General features: G+C 41.9%; 1 protein-coding gene across 2 annotated transcripts in view; it reads left to right on the top strand.

Annotated features, from left to right (window-relative positions):
• The window catches only part of LOC106574413 (E3 ubiquitin-protein ligase Midline-1), an 80,897-nt gene that overhangs the window by 15,324 nt on the left and 52,611 nt on the right, over positions 1 to 12,962 (top strand). The window contains exon 1 of one of the 2 annotated variants that reach the window (XM_014150288.3): positions 10,111 to 10,414. The exons of the other annotated variant lie outside the window; for it this stretch is intronic. The gene's annotated coding sequence lies outside the window, so the exon portion shown is untranslated. Of the gene's footprint in view, positions 1 to 10,110; positions 10,415 to 12,962 lie in introns of those variants that run through there. 2 annotated transcript variants of the gene reach the window in all.

Genomic DNA, 12,962 nt, shown 5'->3' with positions numbered 1-12,962 from the left:
ATAATGTTGATTGATAGTAGGTTGCAGAATGTATGTAACGACCGCTATGTCATCCCAAGTTGTCCGGAGTGAGCGGGACCAATGACCATCCAATGACTGTCTAGTGGAAAATACTAGGCAAACATTGATTGATTGAAAACACTTTCAACTTGGCCGTTTGACCTAAAATCAGCTGATGTTAATCTACTTATGCACTCTCATGACATGTTTGTAAAAATCATTCACTTGTGTGTGTGTGTGTGTGTGTGTGTGTGTCTGTCTCTCTCTCTCTCTCTCTGTGTGTGCAAGATTACCATAAATCTCACGCTGAATCTCTATATATCTGATGGTGAATTTATGGAATGTTGTTTTAGTATAGCAGTCTCAGTCTGCCATAAGCAATTTCTGTAACTGAACTCACAAAAACACATTTCTTGCCCAGACTGACACTTGATATGCAGTGTAGCCATCTTGCCAGGGAGTTATGAAAACAAAAATAGGGTAAGTTGTGTTTCGATGATAACAGCTATGGCAACCACAACAGACAATTGAAGGCAGGAATAAATGAAATAATGAAAATAATGATTTGTCCAAAAGTCAATTAAATAGTCAGTTGTCATAATTTGTGGTAGCCACAGGACCAAAACAGCAGAGAAGATGAGCCTCACGCTTCAACGCTCTTAGTTGGTGCAGAAAGTGGCCCACTATGCTGTTTACTTTCTGCATCTATGTCATGTCACTGAGTCTACCTTCAATGGGATACTTTGAGATTTTGTCAATGAGGCCCTTTATCTTCTTCCCCAGAGTTAGATGAACTCATAGATACCATTTTGTTTTTGCTAGCATGCTAGTAGATAACCATAGACTTCCAGTCATTGTGCTAACGCTAGCTACCATTGGCACGCGAAACTACCTCTAACTTTGTTCTTACTGGGCACAGAGACATAAAAATGGTATCCACAAGTTCATCTGACTCTGGGGAAGTAGATAAAGGGCCTCATTGCAAAGTATCTCTTTATCTCTTTTACCCTAATTTCAATGCTTGCAACCCTGGTTGAAATGAAGTAAACAATACTGGTTGATTACTTTATTCAAATCCAATGTATTTTCCACGTTGATTCCACGTCACAACACTGGACAAATTAAGTTGAAACAATGTTGATTCAACCAGTGTGTGCCGAGTGGGACATTTGTGTTAACATATACACTTTTGTAGTTGATGACACACATTGCAAGTAACACACAGTGGAAAAATAAATAAATTGAATACATTCAAAAAACAACTACAAATCTAAAGTGTTGAAACTCTCTGTAAACCTTGTTCTGAGAGCTGGCTTTAGTCACTGAACAAAAAATGTTCCAGAGATGTGTTTAAGTTTTCATGTGGCTCTGAAAGCCTTCAATTCCCTTAATTCCTTCAAAGCGTGATTGTTACTATTCGTCTGAGAGCACAAGGCTTCTTCTTAATGCCTCCTAAGAGCTAAAACGGCATTGTTCAGAGACCCACTTGGCCAAATAAGAATATATATTTATATACAAAATGAGAGGTTATGAAATATGCATCAACAAAAGTGGATGCTGCGGTTTCCCCTTTTATTTGAAGATGCCACGACATGATCTCCTTGGGGAGAAATACATGCATCCGATAGAGACGATACAGAAAGGCTCTTTATGCTCTTTGTGGGGTTCAGAGAACACAATCTGTCTATGTTCTCTTCGGAAATACCCAGATGAGAATAGCTCATCAGTGGTGGACTATCCATGAGCAGTGATTGAAGTAGGGTGGTTACCTATGAATGACAAGACTTTCAAAGATATTTCAGGAACACCAAATGATGTGAAATCATCAGATTGTAGGTCTTTGCTCAGATCTTGCAGTAGAATGACAGTCCCTCTTCAAATGATTTCCCAAAATGATCCAGCTCAACTCAATGTGCTGTCCAGTCATAAGAAATGTGCCATGTAAAACAGCCGCTGGTATGTGCTGACATATTCACAGGAAATTACTAAACCTGATACTCTCATTTCCATACCTGAGGTCTGTTGTGTTCCTAAAATCTATAGAGGCCTGTGAAAACACTTTATAAAACAAATCCCTATCCCGATGAAACAATGAAACATAGAATTCATGTTTTTTGTGCTTCTCCAGGGAGATTAACAATGTCTCGGCATGAACTGTACTCTATGTGAACACGTATTGTGCAGTATGGGATGAAATCAATGAAAGAAATACAAGACACATGTTTGCTAAATGTGACGGAGTATGAGAGGATGACAGACATTCTCAAACACGGCAAGGAGATTTCTTTTTAAAGATGTCCTGCTACCTCCTCAACAGTTGCTGTTATAGGAAACTGAAAGCATAATATAATCAGGGAATAGTTCTCATTGTCTGTCTCTCTCTTTTCCCCCTCTCTCTTCCCTCTGTCTCTCATTTATTTATCTCTGTATGTCACACCCTGATCTGTTTCACCCGTCATGTGCTTGTCTCCACCCCCCTCCAGGTGTCGCCCATTTTCCCCATTATCCCTTGTGCATTTATATCTGTGTTTTATGTTTGTCTGTTGCCAGTTCATCTTGTCTCATCAAGCCTTCCAGTGTGGTTTTTCCCGTACTCCTGTTTCACTCTAGCCCTTGTTTTTCTAGTTTTTCCGGTTTTGACCACTCTGCCTGCGCTGAGCCTGCCTGCCGTTCTGTAGCTGTCTGACACTGCCCTGGATTACTGACCTCTGCTTGCCCTGACCCTGAGCCTGCCTGCCGTTCTGTACCTTACTGACTCTGCCCTGGATTACAGACCTCTGCCTGCCCTTGTCCTGTCTTTTGCCTCCTCCCTGTTTGGTCAATAAACATCTGTGATTCGAACTGTCTGCATCTGGGTCTTATCCTGAGTCATGAGGATATCTCCCCACTCTCTCCCCACCTCCCTCTCGCACTCTCAGCAGAGAAACAACTGCACATTCTATTCATTCTACCTAGCATTAGTCTCTCATGGAAAGGTCCTGGTTGCCCATCAGCATGACCTTAGTCCCAGGACATTGTCTGTCTGAGACGGTTTGCCGACCAATGACCTTTCAAAGGTTAGAAACCATGAGCCAGTGGACTACAGATTAGCCTACAGTTGTTAAGTAAATGTTCCCTCTGGAATCATCACCACTAAACACTGATATAAGACCACTGGGACTACTGACTATTATTAAATATATCCGTGTTGTTGTGACATGTGTAGAAGCATTATCTCAGGTATGACGTTTATCCATAGTACGACAGTGGACAATGTGGGATGCAGTAGTGGTCCGCCTATTAGCTACAGATGTAGGATCTTCATTTGAGCCAGTTTGCTACAGCAGGAAAAAAATCCTTCAGAAACAGAAATTGTGGATTATAAATTATGGAAATATTTGTAGGGGTTGATACATTTTTTTGTAAGAGAAAATCAAGTCTGCAATTTCCAATGGGAAATTACAAACTTCAGAAGCCTTTTTAAAAGGCAGGTAGCTTAGTGGTTAGAGTGTTGGGCCAGTAACATCGTTCACACCCTGTTAAGCTTTAGCCACACCCATCTCATTTTGCTATCGGAGCGCACACTTGATGCTCTGGCCGATGATTTGTTTACCTATGGATAACATGCAAACAGCCTAACCATCTCTACTGGCAACAATTTCATTACGCTTTTTTGCAGTCGTTTACTGACACCGGCCACATTCAACGGGTGTTGTACACACGTAATGTTAGCTAACGAGCCAGCCAGCTAATGCTAGCTAGTTAAACAACAATGAACAAAGTGCCAACAATACCACAGTGCTGGGAGCTAACCAACCAGGTTCAATGTTAGCTAGCTAACATTAGGCTCTAACTAGAAAAGCAAACAGCTCGGAGAAACAAATAATAACGTCAGCTAAGGAGCCAGCCAGCTAACATTAGCTAGCTAGCTAACAGTACACTTTTGCTTGAAATGAAACCAGTTTCTGACAAAATTAGAAATGTGTAATATCTGAAAATGTAGCTAGACAACGCTAGACTATCTTACCTGTATACATCATCATGCATGATGGACGCGTCTCCCTCCCTGTCAGGAATGCCATACCACGGTTGCCCTTAGATTGAAGATGTAATCCAGAGACAGGTGTTTTCTCCATCTTTTTAGCTATCGTTCTCTAATTCCACTGATTTCAAAACTTGATTCTCCAGAAAGTGGAGAGCAACATTTATGCAGCTCCACTACATAATACATTAAAAAAGTGGTGTTTGACATGATTACCAACACAGACTGATGAGATCAAAAAGACAGAAGCCTTCAATATGGCGAGATCAATCCGGACTCCTCTCTCGGAATGTCCAGCCCACTCATCTCAGCCAAGCATGGCTAGTAGGAAGGTTGCCAACTTTTTCTGTGGCTTAACCAACAAGGCTTGTAATTTAACATTTTTATTCGTATTTACAGTTGGCATACAAGTTTGTTATTAAGGAACAAGAAAGTTCACATGTTCGAGAAGACATTTCTGCAAAAAACACATTTTGATAAAAATATATTTTTTACGTTCAAATGGCTCTCCTGTGAAGTTGTGACTTGCGACATACGCCTAGTTTCCTGAACCGGGTCACAAATACACTACATGTTTTAAATGTCCTGAGTTGCAGGAAAGTTCACCTGCAATAGGATGATCAAATTATGATCCCACATCTGTACATGTGTGTCAGTAATCTGATGGACAGTCCTCCAACAGTCTAACACTCCAATCAGAAGTCTAATAAAATAGTGTTGCAGAGCATGTAGTAATGGTCCAAGCACATGCAAGGTGTGTTACAGTACAGTTACTACCAGGCTTGATGTGTAGCAGTTGTGTCACGGATAGCTCTGTGTTTGTGTGCGGCACACATGGGCCGATAAAGACATCGAATTAGAAATTACACAAATCCTGTCCAGGGATGGAAAAGGAAGAACAGCTCATCTCTTTAATGCACCATTGCCCTTAACCACACAATTGTTTCCTGGTGTTTGCGTTCAAGTGGGTGTGTGTGTGTCCAAAATTTGAGATCCAAGTGTTATCCATAATTCCAAAAAAGTTGCACCTGTCAAATGTTGCAATTCTTGGTTCAATCTGTGTCCTTTGCCATAATCGTCCCATAAATTAATTAGTATAATGGAAATATACAGTCATAACCTAGTTTTCACTAATGCCTGTAGCTACATACTTATTATATATGTTATCCCCAGGGCGGACTATTATCATGTTGGTCATGTGAAGGTCACACAGCAGGGTCATGTTAATTAGACACCAAACAGAAGAAAAATGGATGGAAACAGGGACAGTCTACCTGAATTTGTCCAAAAAGTAACGTTTGTTTTCATGAATACGACCCAGTACTCTCTACATCCATACACACGTCTGATGGTTTCTCTTCTCCAGATCATTGCACTCGCTAGCTAATTAACCCCAATATGCAGTGAAGTGGCACATGGGAGACGGAGGCCATCTGCAATCTATTCAGTGAAAAAATGATTCAGAGAAATCCAACTGTGTGGTGAGCTGTCCTGGAAGAGATACTGTATCACTATGACAGCATTTCAGAGTCCAAGAAGACATTAGTGTTTACACTCAATCTCTTGCATACTAATTCCCTTTGCTCAGAGCTTAAACTTTAAGAGTTTGTGAACTTGTGAAGGAGATATTTACTTCATACTTAGCAAATAAAAATTACAGAGGCGGATTTGAGTAAAACAAAAAAAAGCTAATCGTTTTGGGCTTGGGGGAGTACTGAGCTAGCTTAACTGTGGAGGAACAAAGAGCAAAAAGAATCACTCATTAATTGTGTTGGTTTTGTTCTTGGCCTTCTGGAACAGGCAGTGAATGTAATTAAAATTAGCATGCCCCCCAAAGAAGCAAATAGCGAGAAATCGCTTGTAGAACACAGTGAGCGAGCGGCGGCTCCAAACTGAATCCAAGTGAAACTATGCTCTGAGGACGCTTCAGGGTCCTGGAGGGTCCTCTGAATGTGTAGATAAAATGTTAATATATACTTCTGCCTGGAACAACACAGTAAAGTTCAGAGCACAATCTGCAGCCATTGTGATGTATGTACCGTCGCCTTCTGAGAGTCACTGCCGTGCTTATTGGTTTCGTTCACTTCCTTTACGTGACACCACATTTGCCACATTTCCCTCCAGAGGTACTGTAGGCTTTTTATTTAGCATTTTTTTTAGTTAGCCTTTATTTAAATGGGCAAGTCAGTTAACAACAAATTCTTATTTATTATGACGGCCTCCCCCGGCCAAACCCTAACCCGGCTTGATGGAGGCTATATGGCTAACACATCCACCCCCCCCCCCCCCCCAGTCTCCTGCCCTCCGAATCCCTCAGGGTCTGACAAAAATGAATAATTTTTCCAGGTCACTTCCCATGGTTGCTCCTTGCCTCGCAGCTGACTTGGCCTACTCTAATTACAAAGTCGACCAGGGGTTAAGGGAATGGAAGGTTGCTGAGAGTTGCAGTGGTATGAGGCGGTAAGTGGTCGCGGCATGCTTCTTCCCCATCCTCGCCCACACTGAAGCCCGGAGGCATTGCCTGGTGGGCTAGGAGGCTCGGAGGAGAAGCAGTCCTACATATGACAGAAGCTCCAGAAGAACTGGAGAGCCTGTAGCAAGGCATGCTGTACTGACTAAATGGGCAGAGGCTGACAGAGTTTCCGTCTTGGCACACAGAGCTTCCGTCTTGGCACATGGCTTTGTTGGGATGTACTGTACAGTATCTCACTGCACAATTCATGGCCACTGACATGGGTGACTGGCTGTTGGTTAGTATTGTTCTATGGTCTTGAGATGTATGTTGTATAAAGGCATTGGTGTCTCCTCAATTCTCTCTCAATATTCCGCTAAATTGCTAAGTATCTTTCCATTTAACTTGCAGTACCGTAGTTAACGATCACACTAGCAGTTTCCTGGCTACTGCTTCATAACTCTACCAATCTAGCAATCATTTCAGTGACAGACACAATACTCATGAAGAAATTTGACCTATTCTTTCCAAGCCAACAAAAATAATACAGCAAATAATTCACAAATTAATGGAATAGAATGTATGTAGTCTAAGGGAAAACATTGTCTGAATTATTTCAAATCCCATTCTATTGGTGCCCAGTTAATACAGATACACCCTTAGGGACAGTGTTTAGCTGGATGGAGTTGTGTATTGTCCTATACAAGCCATCTCCATCTTTGTTTCTGACCCATGTTACATAAGAGCCTCTGGGACTGAGGAGGATGGAGGGGAGGATGGTGAAGATGGTTCACAGTTATGAAGGCTTGTGTTGCTCCACATGCAGAAATCGTGTTATGTATACTGTGACACAAAGCATTAATGTCATGATCAGGCAGTCTTTGTTCAATGGGTTGTAGGTAACAGCACTGCCAGTGGACACTTTTCCCCTTCCATTCCTCTGACACAGACTTGACCCTGAGATTTGTGCTAGAGAGTTCATGCTTCACCCCACCACTGACCTGTACCAAAGCAAGCTGTATTACAGTGAACCTGTCACATCCACTTGTATACAAACTACTGCAATTCACTAGAGGGATGCTATTCTCTCTTTAGAGTTTAGACCTGGCTCTGTTGCTTTTGCTCTGGCTCTTTACTGGGTGGCCCTGGGTTTTGTGTTTTTGGCACCACTATGTATTACTGAAGTAGCTCTGAGTGACCATCATTCCTCTGCCCAGGAGATGACTGCTGCACGGTGTCCATGTTAGGACAGCCTCAGTCTCAGCAGGACTTCTTCTACTTCTGCTGTAATACAGATAAGAACAGCATGTTGTTGATACTAGCTTTAAAAGGCTTTGCAGATAAGGATTGATGACCTAAATGTCCCTTTTCCCCTGCCTACCACTCTGAGATTAGCGACCCTAGTATATGTGTACGATCTTGTCGTTTGCTGTTACTTAATTTAAGATCTTCATGAGCAGTTACTTCATTTAGGATTCCACTTTCACTGTTTAATGCCAGTAAATCCATAGGTGGTGAACCTCCATTCCCCCAGTTTAACCATAACTGATCTATAGGTGATGAACCTCCATACCCCCCAGTTTAACCATAACTGATCTATAGGTGGTGAACCTCCATTCCCCCCAGTTTAACCATAACTGATCTATAGGTGATGAACCTCCATACCCCCCAGTTTAACCATAACTGATCTATAGGTGGTGAACCTCCATTCCCCCCAGTTTAACCATAACTGATCTATAGGTGATGAACCTCCATACCCCCCAGTTTAACCATAACTGATCTATAGGTGATGAACCTCCATACCCCCCAGTTTAACCATAACTGATCTATAGGTGGTGAACCTCCATTCCCCCCAGTTTAACCATAACTGATCTATAGGTGATGAACCTCCATACCCCCCAGTTTAACCATAACTGATCTATAGGTGGTGAACCTCCATACCCCCCAGTTTAACCATAACTGATCTATAGGTGATGAACCTCCATTCCCCCCAGTTTAACCATAACTGATCTATAGGTGGTGAACCTCCATTCCCCCCAGTTTAACCATAACTGATCTATAGGTGGTGAACCTCCATACCCCCCAGTTTAATCATAACTGATCTATAGGTGATGAACCTCCATTCCCCCCAGTTTAACCATAACTGATCTATAGGTGGTGAACCTCCATTCCCCCCAGTTTAACCATAACTGATCTATAGGTGATGAACCTCCATACCCCCCAGTTTAACCATAACTGATCTATAGGTGATGAACCTCCATACCCCCCAGTTTAACCATAACTGATCTATAGGTGATGAACCTCCATACCCCCCAGTTTAACCATAACTGATCATGGTTTTGTCTCTTTGAAGAGCTTTTGTCCAGCTATATTCAATTATCTCTTTTCTCTAACCAGAGCTCGCTTATGCTGCATGTTTAGCATTAGAGCAATACAATCGCTGTCCCGATGGTAAACTTAGTGAGTTGTCTTTGTCTAGCTAGCCACTAGAGTACTTCTCAACCGATCCAGCTATCAGATTCCATGTTGCATCCCTACTGTCTAAAACCTATTATGAAAACAACAGTTCTACATTGGGTGGGCCTATTCTGTTAGCTTTGTTGGGATAAGATTAAACCAATTGCAATCTAACTGAACACATTGTTGAATTATCTCTCATGTGTCTGCACGTGTGGGTGGAGGGATACTAGCGAAATCAGTCACACATCCTGCCTAGCCTTTAGGGAAATTGGGCTGTCTAGTTGCAGCTTGCCTATGCTCCTGATCTTGTAAGAGGTTTGCACTGCTGGCACCGCTATGGGTAATTCAAATCCCCAGCCTGTGTCATCAGGGGGTACAAAATATTATTGCTTTTCCCAGATGTCTAAAGCGGTCGTTTTGGATCTCACTCCAGAACTACAGGACATTAATTTGAAGCTCTGGTGGATAATATTAAACCCCCATTGTCAACCAAACTGCAGGCATGCTGGGGCGGAGCGCGCCTCATACTTGTAATTCAAAAATCCTGCAATCTGCTGCAAAAATATTTGGGCCTAGATATACCCAGAGCCAACAGCATGTTTTCCAAGTCAATGGGTGATGCTCAGAGAGCTTGATTATCATCAGGAACAAGAAGGGAGACTGCTGTGTGTTTGAATGGAAAGAAAACCCCAGCTGATCCCTCTGCCTTCAAGGACTGTCTGGATACCTCATGATACACACACTTCAAGTTGAAGGAGTACTTTATATTCAGGTATAGTCAAGTTTACACTTTACAAAAAACATATATTATAAGAAGGTTTACCTGTTCATTATAACAGTTCACAGTTAAGAGTAGTTTTATAAATAGGTTTATAAGAAGCACATGATAAATGTTCAGAGTTAACAAGGGATTTAAAAGGGATCAAGCCCATGTAGGAAAGCTGGATGCACTGTCTCCTCCATGTCTATGAGAAAGAGTGATAGAGATAGCGGGACAAACCGTTGGCGCCAAGTCTGCTAAGTGTCAACACAATCAGTAGCATCTCCCCCCTGAGGTTTCCCGCTCTTTTGTGTCCCAGTCTGAAGTCAACAAATGGGACAGTGGGAAGAGGGAAGGTGGGGGGGAGTGGTGGAGGAGCAGGCAGCTCAACGCTCAACGTTCCGCGTAATGGGAAGAGAGGTTCAAACCACATGATAAAGCACTCAAAGCACTGGTCTCTCCAGCCTTCTTCACGCTCTCCTGAGCAACTCGACAAGTACGAGTCAGGGGAAAGGGGGAAGGACAAGGAGAAGAGGGGGGAGAACAACAGAGAGAAAGAGTCACTGTGGAGGCTTGATCACTCATGTTGTGTTTTGAGTGCCCGTTGGATACGTGGTTCCATCTCTCTCTCTCTCTGTCGTGCCGTGCTTCACTGTTTTCCCAGGTTGGTCATCCTATGCTTGTCTGTTCTCGGTTGGAGGATTACGAAAGAGTCTTGAATGTAAGTACTTCTTCATTTGTTCAGGGCCATCCTTGTGGGCTATTGGAGTTTGTTTAGTTAGTGGAAGATGCTGATGCACTAAGCTTGGTTACACATGGGGAGTTGTGTTTCGGGGGCTCCATGAGCTTGGGCATGGGCAGCGTCTGCACGTGTACGTTGTTGTTATTCTGTCTGTGGCTTCCACTTTTTGGGTCTGACTTGGACTGGGATAGACTTCTGGAGCACGGCATTGAGATTTACTTCAAATTGATTCAGATTCAGTAAGTCAAAGTACAAATACTTTGAGGTAACTATATGCAAATGTATGTCCAAAAACAACTTTGAAATTGACTGATTGGACTGTATATATTGGAGACCACAAATACCATAGATTCAATAATACATAAACCTGTTACATTGCTGATTCATTTTGCAGTACAGTTATTGAGAATATTATAACACGTTCATTTCAATGGGAAATTGGATGTCCTACTACGGTGGCTGAAACAGGAGGCAGTTGCTTTGCATGTTGAAACAAAGATCCAAATGATGTTAGCTTCATGCAGAGGACATTTTTCAGATTCTTATTGGGACCATAATTCCAGTCTTGACTGACTGTCATCCAATATAATGTCCCAAGTCTTTGTTTCATTGGAATAAGGCTTTAGCCTATTTGTATTCTCACAGGCAGCAGCCAGAAGGACTCTGAAAAGGGAAAATACTCTTGGAGCAATCATATATTGTGCCTTTTTCAAGGGATTTGTCTTTGGAGGTTTGCGTAAATATCACTTTAATGACATGCTCACAGATGAATTGTATAACAATCTAATACAAGAATGTACACGATACATTAGAGGGCAGTACCTCCTACTGCACTCAAGGACAAATGGTTTTAATTTTGCACTCATCTGCAGGACCATGTTGTCAGGCTTTTTCTGAACACCTGCAACTGAGCTGGGATAAATTTAGTCTTACATTTTTTGTTGTTGGTAGTTAACATTTACATGACATTTGAGTCATTTAGCAGACGCTCTTATCCAGAGCAACTTACAGGAGCAATTAGGGTTAAGTTCCTTGCTCAAGGGAACATCAACAGATTGTTCAGCAATTCAGCTTGGGGACTTGAACCAGCAATCTTTTGGTTACTGGCCTAACGCTCTTAACCCATACGCTACCAAGCAACAAAGGAACACCGAGACAGGCAATTCTGACCTAACTTACGGTCTTTTTTGGTCAATTATAGATGAAAGATTTACCCATTTTGAATGTTATTTGTTTTTGTGCATCTCTGAGCAATGACCTATCAATTCCCGGGGAGAAATTTCATGTTTTCATGTATTTCTACGCTATTGCCGTCCAAGCAGGAAAAAATCCTGCCGGTAAGACGTAGCACTGCAATAAAGCCGCTCTCACTACACTCAAAGTTAATAGGAATATGACTTTTAGATAGTGAAAACATCTATCATACATGTCAGATTTCAATATTTGCCGATGTAATAACTTGGGAGGTTGCCTTCTCTCGAATGAGCCATTGATCATATTTTTGCGATATTCCTACCTTGAGAAATGTGTAATTGAACAGGAGGGCCACCTAATATCTCCTATTTGTCTGCCTCTTCAGTCCAGGGTGCCTTGCATGGTTCCGTTGTGAATGTCAGACTCCCCTCTGCGAGGCACATCGATCTGCAGATTGAACATGGTGAGATTGTAGACTGCTAAATTGACTCGAGTTTGTTTAGGCGATTTTAAAGCTAACTAGCTACTCACATGTTGGTATTGTCTTTGGTATTATTGTATGTAGTTATGTTTGCAGGCCAGCCCTTAGAGAGAGTATTGCATTGTGGGTTTTGTAGTCAACTTGAGCTGCAACAAATTTCCACGATTTTCACATTACCACCAACTGTATTATAAAGAAAAAATGTGTTAGTGTTATTTAACACTATAAATTATAGGAATTAGTGGTTTTGGGTGGACTTTTCCTTTAGGGCCGAAGCACTTTGAAGCCCACAGGATACTGTATTCATCAAGGCCTAATTGTAAATTCCACATAGAACTACAAATGAATCATAAATGTCACCGTGATCCTTTTCCACTTGGTTGTCATTATATGTAGGATGCTTTTATAGGGGTATTTCGATTCAGTACAACTCAAGGACAATTGAAGTGAGTTTCAGTCAGGACGACTGATGAATAATCCACACAGTGTACATACATTTAAGCAATAAGGCCTGAGAGGGTGTGGTGTATGGCCAATAAACAACGGCTAAGAGCTGTTCTTATGTGCGACGCAACGTGGAGTGCCTGGATACAGCCCTTAGCCATCATATATTGGCCATATACCACAAACCCCCGAGGTGCCTTATTGCTATTATAAACTGGTTATCAATGTAATTAGAGCAGTAAAAATAAATGTTTTGTCATACCTGTGGTATATGGTCTGATATACCCCAGCTGTTAGCCAATCAGCATTCAGGGCTTGAACCACCCAGTTTATAAACATCAATAATACACATGCTTGTAACAGTATGTATACAGAGTGCACATCAAATAAAGAGAGTCCGAATTGTGG

This window comes from Salmo salar, chromosome 16 (genome assembly GCF_965601325.2).
Source record: "Salmo salar chromosome 16, fSalSal1, whole genome shotgun sequence".
In the NCBI taxonomy this organism is placed as follows: Eukaryota; Metazoa; Chordata; class Actinopteri; order Salmoniformes; family Salmonidae; genus Salmo; species Salmo salar.
This window is presented reverse-complemented; position numbering and strand designations above follow the sequence as displayed.